Genomic DNA, 21,024 nt, shown 5'->3' with positions numbered 1-21,024 from the left:
TAGATCTCCAGGTCATTTTTTTTTGTCCCAGAATTTGATTGGTATCTTTTCTGGATCTTACTCTCCAGTCGTATTCCTGGCAACACACGTTTCCCCTGGAATAGATCTGGAGAGCTGAAGAAAGAGCTTTCCTTCCCAGCTTCAGCTCCAGCATTAGCTTCTCTGACCAGGCAGAAAGAGCGTTCATTTCATCATCCAGCTGTCCTCCATGTGACCCTCCCTTGAAATAGAAAAAAAAAATGTGGTTAAAAAGCTAAAGGATTTTTTTAGGGGAGCCAGGGGAGATACCTTTCTCTTCCTTTCCAAGCAGTTTAGGATGAATAGGTACAACCTAACCCAGAGTGATTACCTCTGGAAGGATTTTTCTCCAGAATAAAGAATCTCCTTAAGAATTGCCTCCAGGCTATTTGGGTTGCCTGCACAGTGCTTTGGAGAAGGAATGCAGAGATTCAGCTCTGCTCTAAGAAGCATTTCTGCCTTCCCAGGAGTGACCAGGCTTGACCCCATTTAGCTAGTGAGATCAATTTAGGTCATGGAGAGAGGTCAGCTTCTATACACTGTTCCTGGAGAGTTTAGAAATGACTACATGGAGGTGGTTAGCCATTATGCTTGTCTCAGATCATCTCTCACCTTTTTCTGCCAGGGTAAAGCAAGTCATACGTAAGAGTGTTTTGAAGTGACAGATGATATTGTTGAACTTTTGGTGGACAGTCTGTTAGCTGGGATGAAAAAGACAATAACATGTAATAAAGTAAGGAAGCAAGGTTACACATACTAACTTTCAGCAATAATCCCTGAATCAGGTGCTGTTGTCTGATTTTTTGCTTGTGAGGTGAAGCTGACCTAGAACACTGGAAAAGACTCATGCATATGAATACAGATTGCGTGCCACAGCTGATTAGTGATTGATGATTAAGTACTGCTCCACTCTTTTTCTGGAATTAAAGGCTGACACTGAGAAAAATACATGCTGCAAAACTTCTTCAAAACATTTAGAAAGGATACACCCCTTTACTCACACACTCACATTTCTTTTTGTCATTTTGTGCTTTTACGATTATTTTTTTTTAAGGTGTGTCCTTTTCTCTTTATTCTCAGCAAAATCCATGAACTAGAAGAGCCTATATTTTTGTTAATCTGTACTTATAGAGTAAAGCAATTGAGAAAAAATTTCACTCTTAGAGAACTATCATAATGATTGCAACAGAGGTCATTGCTTGCAACCATGGTCATTGAGGGAGATAAATTATAGGTTGTAGGAATGGAGGAGGAGGACAGAAAAAAGGGATCCTTTAGTCTCACCTGTACATTTTCTAACACATGTAGGACTTGTAGACATGGCCACAAAGAAATTACCAAAAATAGTCATAGTAAAGATTAAATTAAATGACTCAAAGAACCAGAAAAACAGAAACAGCAGTGATACATATTTGCAGTTGGTATAAGTTAGTATCTATTTTTTTGACTTCAAAGGTAGATGCATTTGAAGATCATATATCTGATTATAAGCTTTTGAAATTTTCTGTCCTCCTGTCTTTTACACGTTTCTCTGCAGTAAGCTATGCAAAGGGTGACTCAGACTCTTCACAAGTGGGAGCTGGAAACTCCTGAGTTCTAATCAATATGATGTTTGGGCAAACAAATGGATATTTGCAGGTAAACACAGCATGCTAACTTTAAAACTGCAAGCAGATTTAAATATCTAACTGAACTATGGTCGTAAGAAGATTTTGAAATGAAAAACAGGCAGTGTCTCATTAGTTTATCTTTTCTTTTATCTGTAATCTTCTGACGAACTAAATAAGAAGATCCTCAGAAATCCAAAATGAAGGCTAGGAATGCTGATCTAATAGCCAGCTGCTATGACTAGTTTTGGCTGTTCTGCCAAAAGTGCAGCTTGTTTATTAAGTACAAATTTTCCTCTTATTCATTTCAGGGGGAAAAAAAAAAAAAAAAAAAAAAAAAAAGAACTAAAGGAGCCCTGTTAGATGAGGATTTGCTTTTATGAAGTAGATGATTCAGCAATACTTTCTAACCATCTCCCTACAGCTTACACACTTTCTCCTTCCCACCTCCTGACTACTTTCCACCTCCCGACCCCTATCTCCATATTTAAAAAGATATAATAAAAGGACATTTTAAACTCTGTATTTCCTGAAGATTGTTCTTTTATTAAAACCACTTGCAGAATTTCAAACAGTGAAGTGCATGATGCTCTTATGTGAACTAAAGAGATTAAAGTATTGCTATACATGTCCTTTCAGAACAAATCACACACATGGACTGTTCTTTAGGATTCAGGGTGAAAAGGTCATATTCTGTAGTTTATGCTAGTAACCAGTAAAATTTTGGGGGCCTGATGTATGGGTAATTTACACTGTTCATCCAGTCCTGCATCATAGTTCTAGTAGTGGGCAGCCCAGAACACTGTTCTATCACACACTTTACTTTGAAGAAAGGCATTGAATAACAGCTAATATTTACACTCAGTAACAACATACCCTAAAGAATTTTACATGAAGAGGCCTTGGGGCAAATCTGTGTTTGGCATAAATTGTCATTTTCTGTTGAAGTCAGTGGATCTGTTACAGTTTACACCAGCTGAGTATTTGCCCTTTCTCAAACCATGAGCTGTAACAAAGCTGGAGATGAAAACAGATAAGAAATAAAGACTGTCTGTGTTTGGGGTTGATACTATGTAAGGAGGAGGTATATCTAAAATAATTTTAAGAGGCATATAATGACAGAAACATAGACATTTTTCATATACATTTGAATACTTTCGAAAATGAAAAATTTTAAGGGAGAAAAGTTCACCTATTTAACAATGAGTTTTGTTTTTTTCAATCCTCTTGGTCCTAGGATTGTTTTAAACAGGTACTGAAATATCTCCCTATGCAAATTTCACTATTTCTTGGCACCTGATATACTTGAGACTTAGGACTAACTAAAGCAAAGACTATTGTCTTTCACATATTTTGTATTTGACTTAGTCCCAACCATATTAAAGTTCTATAGGCAAACTAGAACATGACATTGTAAAGAGATTATTCTAACTATTTGTGGTACCATCAAAAGAAAAGGTGGAATCTATATGAAAATAATAAAAACATGAAGTACTTGCTGATATATGCTGAGATATGTCTCGTTACAACACAATCATCAAGGACTTTCAGACTTTTTTAAAAAAAAATTCCTTGAATGTCAGGATTTTATTATTAAACATAATTACTTAGCTTTTCAGCAGCATAAATGTGTGCATGTTATCCATTTTATTTTTGAATTAGAGATCCTTTTCCACATGTAAATAAAATGGAAAAGACTAACAGCATCAAATAAATTAGTCATGCTGTAATTAAACTAATATTTTCTCCTTTCTTTCTCAAGCCCACACCCCATATCTTGACTACATTAGACTCTTGTTTATTTTTATAAAATTTTTTTCTATAGGGGTCTCATACTACCTTGTGAATATCTACATTATCATATAATCTTTGCAGATACAAATATAATTCTCATGGTCTGCTGTCTGCAATGTGTGGATCTATTTTCCAATCAATTCAAGGCCAACTTTCATTAATGCAATAAGAGCTCTCGTGAATAAATCCCTCGCTTTTGAATGATAGAATAGATTCTTCATTATTGAATTGCATGCACTAGAGTGGGGTATATCTGCATCCAAAGAAAGAAATCCTTGATTTCTTGAATTGTAATGAATGCCCCAGAACATTTCTCACCATTTCAGTTCTTTGGAACCCTGTCTAATATCCTAAATATCTTTATTAAACATTGGGTTTTTTCTTCTTCCTTCTTGGATAATGAAAAGTCAGGAATTATTTCTCAAGCCTGTTAATCAGGGAAGGTTTTGCATTTTTTAAACTACTCTGAAAAATGAATGATAACAATTGATATAAACTACACTGAGAGTCCAAGAAAGAAAGGATATATGGGTCATCATTAACAAAATGACATGAAAGAGTCTTTGAGTGTTGTTGTCATGGTATCTATACAATCAGTGGTAGATGCAGTACAAATGCAGGTAGATTATACAGAAACTTCCTTTTCTTACTTTAAAATCAACTGGAGGTGTGCATTAATTTACAAAAGCATCGCTCTAGAAAGTAAAGATATAAAATTAATATGGTGGCTACAGTATACTGAGTTTCATCCACTAAATTAAATATTATGACGTTATCTGAAATACTTGATATTTAAAAGAATATTCTCACTTTGTTCATTTTGGAGATAACATTTACTTTTGTTGATGATAATGTGAATTTTTTTAGTATTTGGTACCTTGATTACAGAATCAAAAATAAAGCATTTTAAATGCCCTTCGTAGTATTGTTTATCATTAAGATGACTGAAAAGGTAAAAATGATGGTTTGTGTCCCATTAAGACAGAGAAAACACTTCTTATGCTTGAGATTCAACAGTCTGGAGATCCACCCTGGACTCAGCTACAAACAACTCCTGCATGATTCCACCTTACCTTTCTGCAAAATGAGTTATTTCAGGTCCAAGAGGTACCTGGATACTACAGGTGCTGAAAGTCTATATGAATTGGAGGAGAGACAGGAAACACTCATGCAAGAGAAAACCAATAACAGTTAGATGTGAAGACAGCAACTCTGGCTCAGGAAAGCACTGAGCTGGAAAATGTCAGAGGACGGGTAATATTCCCAGGGAAGCTTCTCTCTTCTGACACCTACCAGAAACAGGACACTGGGACCTTTCAGGTCTTTTTTCTGTTTCAATCTTCTGTTCTTCCAAGGCTGCTTTTCATAGGGTAATAATACCACATTGAGTGGTATTATTGACACTATTGAGCCATCTTCACGGCAACAGGAAGAAGGCTGTGAAATTTTATTCCTATATAAAGAGGTTGAATATATACCTGACAGGCACTAAGTGCTTTGGATCCTGCCTTAGAACAAGACAGTGGGTGGAATGGCTTGCTGAAGGGTCTTCCAGCACATGTTTCTAGGATTTTTCACCTATATTTGAGAATCAGTCTCACCAAGAAGATATTCCCATCCGGATTAATATCCTATTTCATTGCATCTAAAATGACTAGATTTGCTGTGTACAGCTATATCTGGCTTCCTTAATAGTCAAGGAAGGATGGGTTGAATCACCTGTTGATGATCTAACATGTTAATTGCCTTCCAGAGGGACCTTTGTCTCCTCTACAGCATTCAGAAAAAAAATAGCGACTATACCATTAACATAAATATCTCATTTGAATATAAAAGATTTTGAGAGAACTCAGGTTGCTATCATAGCAAATTCTCGTCACATGTAAGGATGTACAACACAGCTGTAGAGACTTAAAACGTTTCTCCAATTTGAAGTCATCCTAGACTTTTGAAAAGAGAAGGGCTGCAGTGTTCAGCTCTAATCCAGGGTCCAATGGCTTGTTTTCTCAGAGATCTGTCATGCGAAAACAGAAATGGCATTAACTGTACAAATGAAGTATATTGTAAGCCAATGCAGCTTGTGCTGGTTTAGCACTGCAAATGATGAAACTTTAATTATATTTTTAAAAATATTTCAGGTTTATGTGAGATTGCATGTGTCCAAGAAGAAGAGAAAAATGTTTACTAAATTGTCTCTTTAGCTGAAAATATGAAATGATCTAATAGAACTAAATCACAAGGCTGTTGACCATTCAGAAACACACCACTAAGGCGTTGAGATCACCAGCGACTTGCTATTACAGACCACCTTAACACTGGATTGCACTCAAGGCTTAGGGGAAACTTGGTCCTAAAGGAGACAGAGTAGATCTCCTTCTCTGCTAGGGCAGTGCAAGATGCCCTTTCCCACGGATTAGGAAAAAATCACTAGTTATGGTCTTGTGACCAGCACTAATGATAAACTACTGGACAAATGTTCTTCCTTTGGAAATATCTTAGTGCTTTTAGCTGCCACACTACACTGTTTGTCAAGTCCCTAAGCCCTACAATTTTATCAGATGAAGTTTTCCAGGATAATTCCCTTTCCTATGTTGTCTTGGTTTGAAAGACAGGTGTCTGTGGAGGAAGGCAGGAGCCTCCCTTGAAATGGAAAGTGCAACCCCCTTCCCTCCAAATTATTATAATTTTGAAATTAACGGGCCTTCAGGCAAAGATATGGGGAATAGGAATAACAGTTCTTTACTAATATATATATAACACAAGGCAGGGAAAAAACAAAACAACCCACTGGTTTACACTGACAGAGTCAGGAATACAACCTGACACCCTGTTAGGGTGGCAGTAGCAGTCCGATAAGATGGTGGCTGCAGTCCTCCTGAAGTGATGGGTGTAGTTCTGTGGAAGCAGCAATCAGGTAAAAGAGTCTGGTCTTCCTCCGAAGGTCCAGTGGTAGGTAGGTAGGTCTTGTCCTCTGGAACTCCAGTGGGGGGAAAAGCTCCTCTGGGAATCCAGTGGAAGAAGGCTGCTAGGGTGTTCAAAATCTCAGTTTTTATTTGGCATGAACTGCTTGGCTCCTTCCCCCCGGGCGGAGCATCTCACAATGGGATGGAGAGTCGTGAGGCAGTTCCTTGATGGGCCATTAACAGGAGAGAGTCCAGGAGCGAGTTATCGATGGGTCAGGCGATGAGGCATTGTTGTGCCCAGTAACAGGAGACAGGCCAGAGGGGGGAGGCAGGGAGCACCGCCCCACCTGGTCTCGACAGCTCCTGAAGATGGTAATAGAATACTTTTTTTTTTTTTTTTTTTTTCTTTTTGGCACATTTTACACTGTAACCTAGGACATATGTATAAATATTTAAGGCAATGCAAAAAGGAGATTTGCAAAAATGCAAGCTGACAAAAGAGTTCATATATTGCTGCAGTGACACTGGAAGGTGGTGATGGCCTGATTCAGAAGACAACGATAGAATATGCAGGTGAACTGCTGTGCTGAGCATTGTTAATTTCAATGAGTTTGTATACCTGCAACAGTTTGAACCTTTTCCATTGCAGACCATTGCTCTATACCATGGCTTGCTTTCTAAAATATGTAGGCTTTGCCTGGAGTGTTTTGAAGTTGATAGTTGTCCCAGTGGCTTACACCGCTCAATATTTTGTAGTCCCCTGTGACATCCCTTTTCCTTAAGTATAGTAGACTTTTTGTTTAGGTCAATTCCAGCAGTCTATTTGTCAGTTACCTTTTAAAATTGATTGCCTGGATCTATTTATGAATCACTCATCTGTTGTTTTTTTTTTTCTTACCCTAGAAATAATGATAGAAGCAGATGTGAAATGAGACCAACAGCATAGGTACCCACAGACTTACTACTAGAGAGAGAAACTGTGTCTCCCATTTACAGACAAACTGCACTGTGTGATATACTCTGAACTAATGGGCTGCTGGTTTCTTGGGGTTTTTTCCTACATGATACACAAAAGATGATTTTCGAGTCTTTTCCAATACAATGAATAAACTATTCACATAATATTTACTTTTAACTCTTGGATTTGCTGGTTTGTTACTAATATCCTCATATTAAAAAATTATTGCCCTTAAGTTTGTAACGTTCTTTTCCAATGTTTTCTATTCCTAACAAATTAGTATAAGAGATGTAGCTACAGAGAAGTTATAAACAAATGGAGGAAGTGTACTGGAATCTGCAGCCGGAAGAAAATAGGAAAGAGAACTTCAATTTCTTATTTCGGATCATAGAAAGTTCCAGTTGGAAGGAACCTTAAAGATCATCTAGTCTAACCCCCCCTGTCATGGCAGGGACACCTTACACTAGATCAGGTTGCTCAAAGCCCCATCCAACCTGACCTTGAACACTTCCAGGGAGGGGGCAGCCACAGCTTCTCTGGGCAACTCTCCCACTCTCACAGTGAAGAACTTCTTCCTAATATCTAATCTAAATCTATGCCCTTTCAGTTTGAAACTGTTACCCCTCGTCCTATCACTACACTTCATGAACAAAAGTCTGTCCCCAACCTTTCCTGTAGGCCCCCTTTAAGTACTGGGGGAGGCTGCTATAAGGTCTACCCGGGGACTTCTCCTCTCCAGGCTGAACAACCCCAATTCTCTCAGCTTGTCCTCATAGCGGAGGTGCTCCAGCCCTCTGATCCTCTTTGTGGCCTCCTCTGGAACTGCTTCAGCAGGCTCATGTATTTCTTGTGCTGGGGGCCCCAGAGCTGAATGCAGCACTGCAGGTGGAGTCTCATGAGAGTGGAGTAGAAGGGGAGAATCACCTCCTTCGACCTGCTGGCCACGCTTCTTCTGATGCAGCCCAGGATGCAACCGGTTTTCTGGGCTATGAACACAAATTGCTGGCTCATATTCAGCTTTTCATCCACCAGCACCCCCGAGTCCTTCTCAGCAGGGTTTCTCTTGATCCACTCATCTCCCAGCCCATATGCGTGCTTGCAATTGCCCCAACCCAGGTTCAGGACCTTGCACCTGGCCCTGTTGAACTTCATGAGGTTTGTAGGGGCCCACCTCTGCAGCCTGTCATGGTCCCTCTGGGTGGCATCCCTTCCCTCCAGCATGTTGACAACAGAACTACTGGTCCTATGTGTCTGAATGTGTTTACTGCATCGGATTTTGAAGATATATGATATTTCTTGATGTAAATACCCTTTGCACATATTAACAATAAGGCAAAAAATGACTGTAAAATCAATATTCAGACAAAGGGATCTTTATGTTATGAAGAAGACTGTTTATTGGGTTTTTTGCTTTGTTTTGTTTGTTTTGGTGTTTTGTTTTTTGTAGGTTTTTTAATGTAGGTTTGTGGAGGGTTTTCTTTACCTATACCTTAGGTATATATCTGTGAAATGTATATGCCTTAGAAACTACATATTAGCAGAATAAGAAAGTTTTGTGGCAAAATATTGTCGGTTTAGGGATTTTTTTTCTTGGTTTAGAAGAGCAAAGTCAAGGACAACTCCATGTGTTCTGCAAAGTTCAGCAGTAATATTATTATTCAGACAAGTTGTCTCAGCTGTGAAGTCAGTACATTTGTTCTGGATGTCTCTTTATTATTAATGGTCCCTTCACCTGACTTTCTACATTTCTTTGAGCCAACATTGCTCTTACCTGCTGACCAGTTCACTTAGGTTGTTTCATCTCCTGGTTGCCTTAAAGGTGAAGTTTTCTTCCAAATGTCTCCTGAAAGGTTAGTCTTAACTACTGTATTGATATTGGATTGAAACAGAACATACTCAGGAAATAGCTATGGTAAGTGAAATAGTGAAAGTCTCCTCCTACTTTCAAGGCATGATTCATTCTATCTAAAATGAAACCCCCAGTATGACACCACAGGATAAAATTCACCATGGAGCAAGGGTAAATATAGCACAAAGACTACAGAATGCTTAAATCCACTCAAGTTTGACACCATACTATATCTACCTTAAGCAGAAACAGATGTTTAAGTAGGAATTAAGTGGTGTATAGCTTTCTGATGGCTCTTTGCAAACAGACAAATTTCACCCAGAAAGAGTAAGCATAAAATTGGATCAATTTATTAAAAGTTGTGAGTGGAAAACGAATAATAAAAAGAAGATTAGCCAGGAAAATATGACTTCCATCTTGGAAAAAATTTGTTTAAGAAAATGATCATTGTTCTTTCAAATAGGAGTCAAAATAGGAATTTCTTATTTCTGAAAATGCCCTCAATTTCTGATGCATTTGGATGAAGTGGTGTGGTTTTCCATTGGCAGCTTGGAAGGGTCTCGTAATCTGAGACTTATTTGTAATTTTATTTTCATATGAATCTTAAAATACTTAACAATATTGCTGATGGGGAACTACTTATACTATCAAAGATGTTTATATAAAGCATAAGTAACACTGCCAAAGAATTAATTAGCACAAGCAATGGAGGTCACTGGAATGTGAAGTGCAGGGCTCTAACTGCAAAATCAAGAGCTGAATAAAATGAGATAGCTTAGCTTCAGTAGACTATGTTACAAAGAACTTTGTATCAAACTGCTACAATTTCATCTGCTTGTCTTTCCTTATTTATAGAGTACCTTAAGGAAGTTATTCCAGTCTTTCAAAAGAATTTGTAGGGAGACTGAGAACTAAAAAACCCATGTATCTCAATCAGAGTAAAATTATATGTAATGGAGAGACATTTTAAACTCAATACAAAGTAACGTTCAGATGATTTTGGTGTATGGGGATGTATGTGTGCATGTTAGAGTAATGTGAACTACAAAGTACCAAGGTGATAATATGCCACATTAGGACAATTCATTTTATACATCTTAAAATAGAAATGTCTAAGGAATGAGAGATGGAGGTCAGAAAAAATTCATGAATTCTTCCACCTTATTTTCATAAATCAATGCCTTAGGCCCCACTGAGGCAGCTAAAAATACATTTCTCTTTCAGATGAAGGAGATTAGGAGGTGGGAGGGAGGGCACGTTGCTTTGCAAACATAGAGGATGTCAGCATTGTCATGAAAATTATGAACATATTGTGTGTTACTGCATGAGGGATGCACTTTCCATTTTAGTGACATAGATAATAATAGTCTTTTATAATCCACTAGATAGAAGCTGAAATTTCACCTTTTCAGTCTATTATGTTTGTGGTGAGTCTCTAAATAGCTAATACGAGAGAAGAGGTGAGACTGAATGCACTGAATGAGTTCTCTTCACTGCTGGTGATTTTGGCAGCAAACTGGTGATGAACTGGTACAAAGTGAGTGCAACATTTTCTGATTCTAGGAATTATTGACTTTCCTGGGTACTCTGTTTAGAGAAGACAGACAAGGTGAGTGCATTTCATTCTGGATGTCAAGGTAGAAATCAGAATGACCCGGCTGATACTTTGGAACTATGTGCTTTCCAGTTTGTGAAGCAGGTCTAGAGACTGCAGGTGCTGCAACGGTAGAAAATACGAGCTGAAATCAGGTAAATCCAGTTCAAAAACTGACTTCTTAAATGCACGGCTATTCATCAGCTGCTTAAGGTAACTAAAAAATTGTTTAGACTGTGCTTGAGCAGTGAGAGGCTTTACATATTCATCATAGAGAAGCAAAGCCTGAACTCTAATGACTGGCCCTTCATGACACAGAAATTAACAAGACAAATAATGCAATGGGTGTCCGTTAATTGGAACAACTCGGTAGGTAGCCAGTTAAATGGCTGTCTTGATGAGGAGCAAAAAACTCAAAAAAAAAAAGCTTGAAAATAACTAAATTGACATGAAACTGCATACAAAATAAAAATTGTAAAGATAAACATTTTATATGTTTCTTCTTTACGGAATCTGCCTCCTATAACATATTCTGTGAAGACAGAGGGCCAGTATCTGTTGCATACTGAAGACGCTGTACCTCTGATAAGAATATACTCCAAGTATGGGGACAGAAAATGTAAAGATGGTTGCACTCGTTAGACAAATTTTCATTTTTCTTCAACAGATGGAAACTTTGGAGCTTCTAAAAACAAAGGTTCCTTTGTTCATTACATATATGTTTTCAATTGCCAGCTAACCACTCTTGCATCAAAACATCAGTTACTGTGAGCTGACGTAAATGTTTTCTACACACAGATTATGCAAGTACTTCCATGCCCACTAAACTTGACCCACTCATGTTGTAGTAAATGGTACTAACAAACTTTACCATGACATACTCCATCCCTGGAAGTGTCCAAGACGAGAATGGATGGAGCCTTGAGCAATCTGGTCTAGTGGGAGGTGTCCCTGCCATGGCAGGGGGGCTGGAACTAGATAGTCTTTGAGGTCTTTTCCAACTCAAAACATTCTATGATTCTATGATATTCCCATTTGCACTTAACCGCTAAGTATCATATTTGTGCCTTCCACATAGAAGCTCAAGGAGGACAGTATCAATTAAGCTCTGAATATTTTCCTCATTCTTAAATAGACCTACATATTTTCACACTGAGAGGACCATTAGAGAAACAGCTTCTTTCAAACATGCTCCACCCTCTGTAACTAAATACATTCTGTAAAACTATCTGGTGCTTTAATCTGATACTTTCCTAATGTTTTTGTCATGGGAAGTATTCTCTCTGTTGTGATGGAGCTGCAACTCAGCTATGTATCCCAAGCACCAGTTTTCATCACTTTTTTCTTACAGTGTTTCATTATTTTTTTTTTTCCACAATTTCCCTCTTTCTTTTTCACTCACCTGTGATGTATATCCTGTCAGCACAAAGGTCTTCAATACAGTTGTGCACTTCACCCTGCATATTTTTGAACAGAGCTTCCACAGCTCACCCTGCAGTCGTGCATATGAATGTAGGAGCAGAAAAGTCTCTGGTGGACTTCTCTCTTCCATACGTATTGGGATTATGGGGAAAGGTTTTTGTAGCCAGGGGGGAGTGGGGGTGCTGCAGGGGTGGCTTCTGTGAGAAGACATCAGGAGCTGTCCCCATGTCAGAGAGCACTTGTTCCAGTCAACTTCAAGACAGACCCACTGCTGGCCAAAGCTGAGTCATATGAGAACATATTTAAGAAAGGGCCAGAAGAAAGGACTGAGAATATGTGAGAGACACAACACTGCAGACACCAAGGTCAGTGAAGAAGGAGGGAGAGGAGGTGCTCCAGGCACCAGAACAGAGATTTCCCTGCAGCCTGTGGAGTTAACCATTAACTGGTGGAGCAGATATCACCTGTAGCCCATAAAAGACTCCACACCAGAGCAGGTAAATGTGCCCCAAGGAGGCTGTGACCATGCAGGAAGCCCACACTAGAGCAGGTTCCTGCCAGGACCTGTGAACCCATGGAGAGAGAGGAGCCCATGCAGGAGCAGGTTTGCTGGCAGGACTTGTGACCCCATTGGAGACCCATGCTGGAGCAGTCTGTTCCTGAAGGACTGCACCCTGTGGAAGAGATGCACACTGCAGCAGCTTATGAAGAACTGCAGCCTGTAGAAAGGACTCATGTTGGAAAATTTCGTGGAGGACTGTCTCCTGTGGGTGGGACCCCACCCTGGAGCAGAGGGAGAGTGTGAGGAGGAAGGAGCAGCAGAGACAACATGTGACGAACTGACTGTAACCACCATTCCTCATCCCCTTGCACTGCTTGGGGGTAGAAGGTAGAGAAGTCAGGAGTGAAGCTGAGCTCAGGAAGAAGGCAGGGGTAGGGGGAAGGTGTTTTCAGATTTATCTGTGTTCCTCATTTTCCTACCAATAAATTAAATTATTTTCCCCAAGTCAAGTCTGCTTCACCCATTATGGTAATTGGTAAGTAATCTCCCACTCCTTATCTTGACCCATAAGCTTTTAGTTGCATTTTCTTCCCCTGTTGATGGAGGGTGCGTGATAGAGCAACCATTTATCAAATGAAGGACCAAGTCAAGGCATCCAATATGATATAACAATTCTGGACAAATACAGATATCCTATGGGGTTTTTTGGGTTTGTTTTTTTTGTTTTGTTTTGTTTTTTATTTTTTTCTTTTTGTTTATTTTTTTAGCTAGTCCTCAAATTCTTTCTTTTCTCACTCCTTTTTAATATATGGAGTTTTCTTGACTCACAGGACCACCGAGAATAACCAGCTTTTCATTATATAGTATTTTGAGGTTATCCAGTAATCATATTCATACCAAGGTGCCAAGCTTCTGCTCTTGTATATAAAACTGGTATTATCATATGTACCACACGGCACAACATCAGTTGCTTTTGTCAGTTGAGTGTCTGATGAAAAGATAAAATGGGGGAATTTAAGTTGAATTTGTCTGTATCTATGCATGCTTGTGGAAGTTTTCATATGTGGCCATGACATAGCATAATGTTCCATTACTTAGGTTGTGGAGTGTGTAGATTTATATAAAGCAGGAACTTCAACCATATATTATATGCTGTTCATCTTGTATATCCTGATTTCAATTGCCCTTCTCCAAGAGAGGCATTGACTGCATGGACATAAATAAAACATGAATTTAAATCAAAATATAAAATAAGTTTCTCATACATGGAACTAAGTTACAATTAACTCAGCCAGAGGTAGAAGTACAGATTTGCTTTAAAACCTAAGAATATACTTTGAGTTGTGTCTCAAAAGAGTTTTAAGAAATAATGTTAACTGTAATATTCCTCTTTGTGCAGTTTAGAATAAATTACAGACCTCAGGACTTGTTATCCAAATCTATGCCAGTTTACTTGCTTTAGCATGGAGTCCACTGAGATTCCATCTGCCACCAGGGCTTCTGCAGGAAAAAAAAGTTTCTCCTCAGGTGGTTGTTGTACATCACAGAAACAGACACCAGAACAATCACCTGTCATTCCCATTATCACATACTTGGAAAGTTCTGAACTAGTCTTTTGAGACCCTGCATCATGGAAGGAATGCTATCTGCAGCACCTCGTTCTAGAACATGAAGTTGAACACCATAATAAAAAAAAAATTAATGTGTCTAAAACTACTGAAATCAATTATCTCATTTGATAAATTTATAATTTATCAGTTAACTCTGTTATTTGAATGTATCATCAAATCTAAAAGGAAAAAAAGTCCTTTATGAAAATTTGTCAGTCTGTTAAGCTGAAACAGTAAATGATTTCTATCCTGCTTATCATCACCTGAACTCTCCTTTTTAATGTCAGTGAATGATCAGAGGACTTTCCTCAACTAATGAAGTAAAACATGATTGTGAGTAACTATACACATAATAAATTATTTACAAAGAAAACATAAACCCTAACAAGACTGAACATCCCAAAAGTTTTAAGTGCTAGTACACATTTTGACAGATTTTAAGGTGCGTCAAAGTTAGATAGCCCAGCTCGCACTCTTTAGGTCCTGTGGCCCTAAGTAAAATAAAAAACTTGTGACAGGAACCTAGATTTACATTCAGCTGCCTAATGCCGTTTAAATTGCCTTTGGCTAATCTACCTGGCTTCCAGCTGTTGATCCAGAGGTGTGTAAGTTTCCTATATCAATTCTGTTGTGTTAACTAAACCTGTCTGTACGTTTTGGGTAGGTAAGTGCGACATTTAGGTAGCTGAACCCTGTCCTATACTCCTTGGAGGAAACATAGGGAGATTTTGACATCTTATTATGGCATGCAGAATAGAAATAACAAACAAGTGTAAACACATTCAAGTGTTTTGAGCTGAGCAAGAAGAATACTATCCATTTTTTCTAACTTAAAAAAAATTGACAAAAACTAAACACCACTTTGCTTTTTTTTTTTTTTTTCAGATTTTTGGAAGGATACGTCTCACTGAATTTGAGACATCTACACTGTAAATATCTGAGGTAACACTACTTGCACCCTTAATACTCAATGAAAAGAAGTAGATTAATTACTCCAGAAAAGGGTCTGATTTACCTGAAGTGGTTTTTTGGGGTGAGAAACTGCATCGTAAACTGTGTGCATCTCTCCAGCAAACCAGGGACGGGGTTTAGTCCGTCTAATTTTAGATGACTACAATGTAGTGACTGGATCTACACCCACTACATCTAGTTAGTACAAACAACAGAGCGTAAAGAGTGCTATGGCTCATCAGCATTTAGAGTGGGATCAGTTCCAGAAATGTAGATGTTTTTGATGCCATGGGTTACCCTGGCTTGTAGGTACTGCTTTGAAAAGTCTCCTGCAAACCCTGTGTCATATCTACTTGTCTCAGGTACCTTAGAATCATAGAATCATAGAACAGTTTCGGTTGGAAAAGACCTTCAAGATCATCGGGTCCAACCTTTGTCCTAGCTCTATCAACACCACTAAACCATGTCCCTAAGTACCACATCTACCCGTCTCTTAAGCACCTCCAGGAATGGTGACTCCACTACCTCCCTGGGCAGCCTGTTCTAATGCCTGACAACCCTTTCAGTAAAGAAACTCTTCCTAATATCCAGCCTGAACTTCCCCTGGAGCATCTTAAGGCCATTTCCCCTTGTTCTATTGCTTGTTACTAGGGAGAACAGACCGACCCCCACCTCGCTACAGCCTCCTTTCAAGTAGTTGTGGAGAGCAATACGGTCTCCCCTCAGGCTCCTCTTCTCCAGGCTAAACAGTCCCAGATCCCTCAGCTGTTCCTCATACGAGACATGCTCCAAATCCTTCACTAGCTTGGTAGCCCACCTCTGTACCCTCTCCAGCACCTCAGTGTCCTTCTTGCAGAGAAGGGCCCAAAACTAAGAACATCTCATATTGTGGTAGATGTCAATGCTCAGGCAATTTGATCCTGCCCTGAAAATTCATGTATTCTGATTAGTTGAGGTCATTATTAACTAGTCAAAGTGCTTGGAATCATTTAATATGTGTGTCAAGGGTCGAGGCTAGGCCGGCCACTAACAAATGACAGAGACTATCTCTTAACCCCTCTCCCCTCCCAGAAGGAGAAGGGAGAGAGAATAAGGGAGAGAGACTTACAGTTTGTAAAAGAAAACTAAAACAGCTTTAAGGAAACTATAACAATAGAAGAAAAGATAACAATAATAAAAAAGAAAAATAATTAAATGTATATAAAACCAACACAAAACCAATACTGAACCCAACTTCCACTCCTGATGACGATACATCACCACTGACGATGCAGGGCTGGCACTGGAGAAGTCCCAGTCTGGACTCAGCAGCAGACAGGAACTAGATGCAGAAGCTGGATTCAGACACTGGATTCAGGAATGCACAAATCAGGATCACAGACAGGGGAACAGCTGGAGTCTTCCTCAGATGTCGGCTATTGAAGAAGAAGGTTTAACACTTGTGATCCCTCAGCTTTATACTGAATATGACATATATGAGATGGAATACTTATTTGGTCGGGTTTGGGTCACCTCTTGGGTTCGCTTCTCCCTGCAGGTGTGACCTTTTTATGTGCTTGTGTCCCTTTTCACTTCCAGGACCCAAACATGGAGTACAAGATGTAGCTCTGACCTTGGTTGCTATAGGAGCAAGTACAATCAAGAGCCTGTCTGCATACAATTTCTTGGTATTAACCATAAACATCCAGTGCTGTCACTCCTAGAAGCAGTCACTGTCTGGAAAAAACATGCTGCTGCTTTCAGAAAGTGCAGTTACTTGCAAGAGACTTCACTGAAAAGAAAAATCACTGAACAGAATTAGTTCTGTTAGCTCAAACCAGGGCAATGCACTAAGATTTTCATCATCAGAGACTCACTTTACAAATTTATTCTCTCATTCTGAAATAAATGCCTCTTTTCTGATTTGATGCTACTGTCAGTATTCTTCATCTCTATGTCATTACCAGTCATTGGATCCTGTTTACCTTCTCACCCTGCTTCTCATCCCAAATACAAAGATCTTATCTGCCTCAGGCAGAAATAAACACATCTTAACAGCTATGAATCCCCATGGGAAGTGCAGATCAAAGGATGTTATATCCTATAAAATTTAATTTAATTGATTATTGGTGGACAGTGAAGAGGGGTAAATGCACTCTTGTTTTGACAAAGAGAATTTAGGAGCAGTTTATGTCTCCGGTTATGTCTGGTGAGATCTTTTTCTTAGCTATCTTACTCTTTCCTCTTCGTTGCTCATCATCTCCCCTTCATCAAAGGCTGTTTATTTCCCATCTCTCTCTGTTAAGCTATTTAAGGTCTCCTTAATATATTTCAATCAAAGTATCTGAAATTAACAGAAACTCCTACTTAAGCTGTTATGCTAGTTTGTCTCATTTTTATGGAGCCACGCTGGAGAGCTACCTCATGGACAGTGAATGCCACAGCTCTAATGAAAAGCAAGAGGAAGCAGCATGTGCAACCCACTTTTCAGATTTTGCACCTGAAGATGGAAGCAAACAGGAGTACGAGCCCAGGAGAAACCTTGAAGTGTGATAATGGGAGATATATAATCACAGAGCAGAAAACTTCACTGTAAGTGTGTATGTTCAGAGAGCAGGAGCTAATCAGACCAGAATACAGACATGGAGAGAACTGCTGTGTCTGGGTACTACATTCGATAATGCTTACCAGTAATGACAGATGTCTCATCTTAGTTTTGTAAAGTTCAGAGCCAGCTCTACTAAAGAGCTCTGCAGTGCATTTATGTTACTTTTTTTAGAGACGAAGGAATTTCATATGACTGGATGAAAACCAGTGTTACCTCAGTACTAAAAGGGTAAATAGGCTGACCTAGGTAGCTATACTGTGGTTAGTTTGAAATTGGTACCAGACAAAAAATGGAATGGTTGACACAAGAAGCAATCAGCACATAATTAAAGAATAGGAATATTCTTAGTGAAAATCTGTATGGTTTCCTGAAAAAAAAAAAAAAAAAGTTGTGTGCAACAAGACTACAAGCACTCCAAAAAAGACTAAGTGTGCATTGTCTGTGGCTAGCTGTAATAGAAACAAAATCTAAAACTGGTAATTAATTTGGTAACAACAAAGTCCTGGAAGCCAGAGCACCCATTTATTTCAGGTGATCATAGTGTCATAGTAAAATATAGGACTACTGAATATTAGTTTGTGGAGATTTCCTGCAGAAGAAAATGCTTACTTTGGTGTAAAGGATGCTAGCTCCCAAACCATTATTATTTTTCAGCACAAGAAGTTGCAGCTACCTTCGTTTTAAAGTCAGGTTTAAAGTCAGGTGCTCAGGGAAGTTCATACACAGTAACAAATAGAGTTATCAGGCTCCTAATGATCTATTCTCCCATTAATACTCTTGGGACTTTGCATAAAGCTCTCATTAATGCAAATGGAAATGTAGAAAGTACATGCTGAAATCAACAACTCCCCCTATTGTTATAATAGGTGAATAGTCCTCTTAGGCAAAAAGTAACATTACTGAGTTTAATTTTTCCTTGACTACATCCCCCTCCTTATGAAACAAATCATGTTAAAAATGTGGTCTTTGAGGTTTGTTTGTTTTTTAAGTGGATGTCACAGGAGAAAGTCAGTGCAGAGGATTTATCAAAAACAACGTTCTTATTATGACCCGGTTCTGCCCGGGTCTAGCCAAATCATCAATCACGGTGACAATGGTCCATATTTGTCCCTGGTGAAACTGCACTGTAATTGACAGAATTACATTTAGAAGAGATTTGCCCTGAAGCTGTTTATAAGAAGTCTAAGGTGACGATTAGTCGAAGGTTTGCCTTTCTCTGCAGCTTGGATTAATGCATACATTATGCAAAGGTATATGTATGTTTCAGTTTGCTATAGATGTTGTAGTTAAGAATTCATGGATGTTTGCATTTTGCTGCTCCAAGTTTCATTATAATAGAATGTGAAGATAACAGGCCCACAATCTAGTTATACGGTTGAAAGGCTGACAGAATAATTTGATTTTATTATGCTTATTTACCACAATATTCCAGTCTACTTTGTGGCTTGTAATAAATGCTAGGCATGGGATGGCTAAAATAGGTAGTGCTGATGATGTCCTACAGCAACGAAATATTGTTCCTAGATCTTTTATGACTGCATTTCCCCAAAACAACACAAAGAAAGCGATGACTTCTTTACAAGGATCTAGTAAAAGAATAAAACTAAGATGTCTACTCACTTTTTGTATCCTTCTAAATTTAGATGCCATTTAGTCAATCAGTGGAATCAATTGCAAGAATGGAAATCTTTCAATCAAACTCTTTGTTAGGATTAGCAGACTAGATCTGTTAAAGCTACATGGAGCTACCCAATGTTAAATACGCAGTGTGTTTCAATTTTTTATTTCCTAAACAAGTAATTGCCTTTACATGATAGTAACAATCAGCTGCCTACTGGGTGAAATTGTTCCCAACCTGAATTAAGGAAAGTCCTAACATTGACTCCACTGGGGCTATGATTTCACCTTTATTACATTAACTAAATATAATGTGCCTCAGTAACAGAGCTCAAAATATTGATCAGCTAATGAAAAAGCAAAGATCAATGCCTAATGCAGGTGTCATCTGAAATAGAGAAAGTAGGGATAGAATAAGCCCTGGTTTATTACATTGTCTTGTGATACACGTTTCACTGTTATGCTATATCTGTTTATAAATGCGCTACGTAGCACTTTCTAGAACTGCAAATGAACTTGGTATTTAGTAAATGGGCCATATATGTGAGGAAATAATTTACTAGCAGTAATGCTATATACCTGTTGAATAACTAGTTGTCTGACTTATGCACCAGTAGGTAGTTGCACAACTCGTGTACCACTAAAATTCTACCACAAATTGATCCAAATTAATTGGATTCACAATTAATACAAACACACTGCTTAGGCACAAAACCATTAAGTTCTTGGATCTCTTTAGATGGAAAGATATAGAGCAAAATTGGACTGACCTTTTTTTTTTTTTTTTCAGTTTTACTGCAAAACTTGCTAAGATGTACAGTTAATGTGATGTGCAGTAACATGAGGGCTTTGTACTGAAATTCCATGTGGGGTTGTGTTATCAATCAACGTATCCTAGGAATTTACACAGAAATCTGCTAATGGAATACAGTTAACTTAAAACTATGCCATCAGTAAGTGTCACTCTCGCTATTGGGAGACATTAGCTATCACAGCAGTGGTTGGGAAAAATACAGAATACTGTACATGTAGCTCATAAACTGCTGTGAATTACATGGCAGCTCTTTCTGACTTTCTTTTGTCTACGTAATCTTGAGATTTTTAATAGCACTTTTCAATGTTACCCTAGAACAAAAGACAGATCAATTAAGAGAAGAAATCAATGAAAACTCTCTAAATAAAAAATGAAAATAAGTGTGGGAGGTCTTGAAAACTACCAACTACATCTACAACTGAGGCTCTATGTCAGTGTTTCTCATTCAGTGGGTTACAACCCCAAAGCCATCATGAAATGTCACCAGAGGGCTACAAGGGAGTGAAAATTTTAGGCCAGCTTAAAGCAAAGGATATCTCACTCTCCTCTTCTTCATAAATCCTTATCTTTTAAGGTTCAGTAATTTTTGTAAATCTCTTGAAACACACGTTGTGGCAATTACTTTTCTCACTGTTATATTTGTAATATATAGAGGGGCTTCATAGTTTTTTTCTAGTATCTGTTAAATAGTCACTATGTAAATGCTTATAAGCCATACTTTCATTAAAATGAACTGATAGTGATACATTATACTAGCTAGCATTTGATAGCTATTGCACATAAAAATTCTTGTGAGGA

This window comes from Leptosomus discolor, chromosome 2, assembly GCF_034619465.1.
Source record: "Leptosomus discolor isolate bLepDis1 chromosome 2, bLepDis1.hap2, whole genome shotgun sequence".
Lineage (NCBI taxonomy): Eukaryota > Metazoa > Chordata > Aves > Leptosomiformes > Leptosomidae > Leptosomus > Leptosomus discolor.
Note: the sequence above shows the minus strand (reverse complement) of the source record.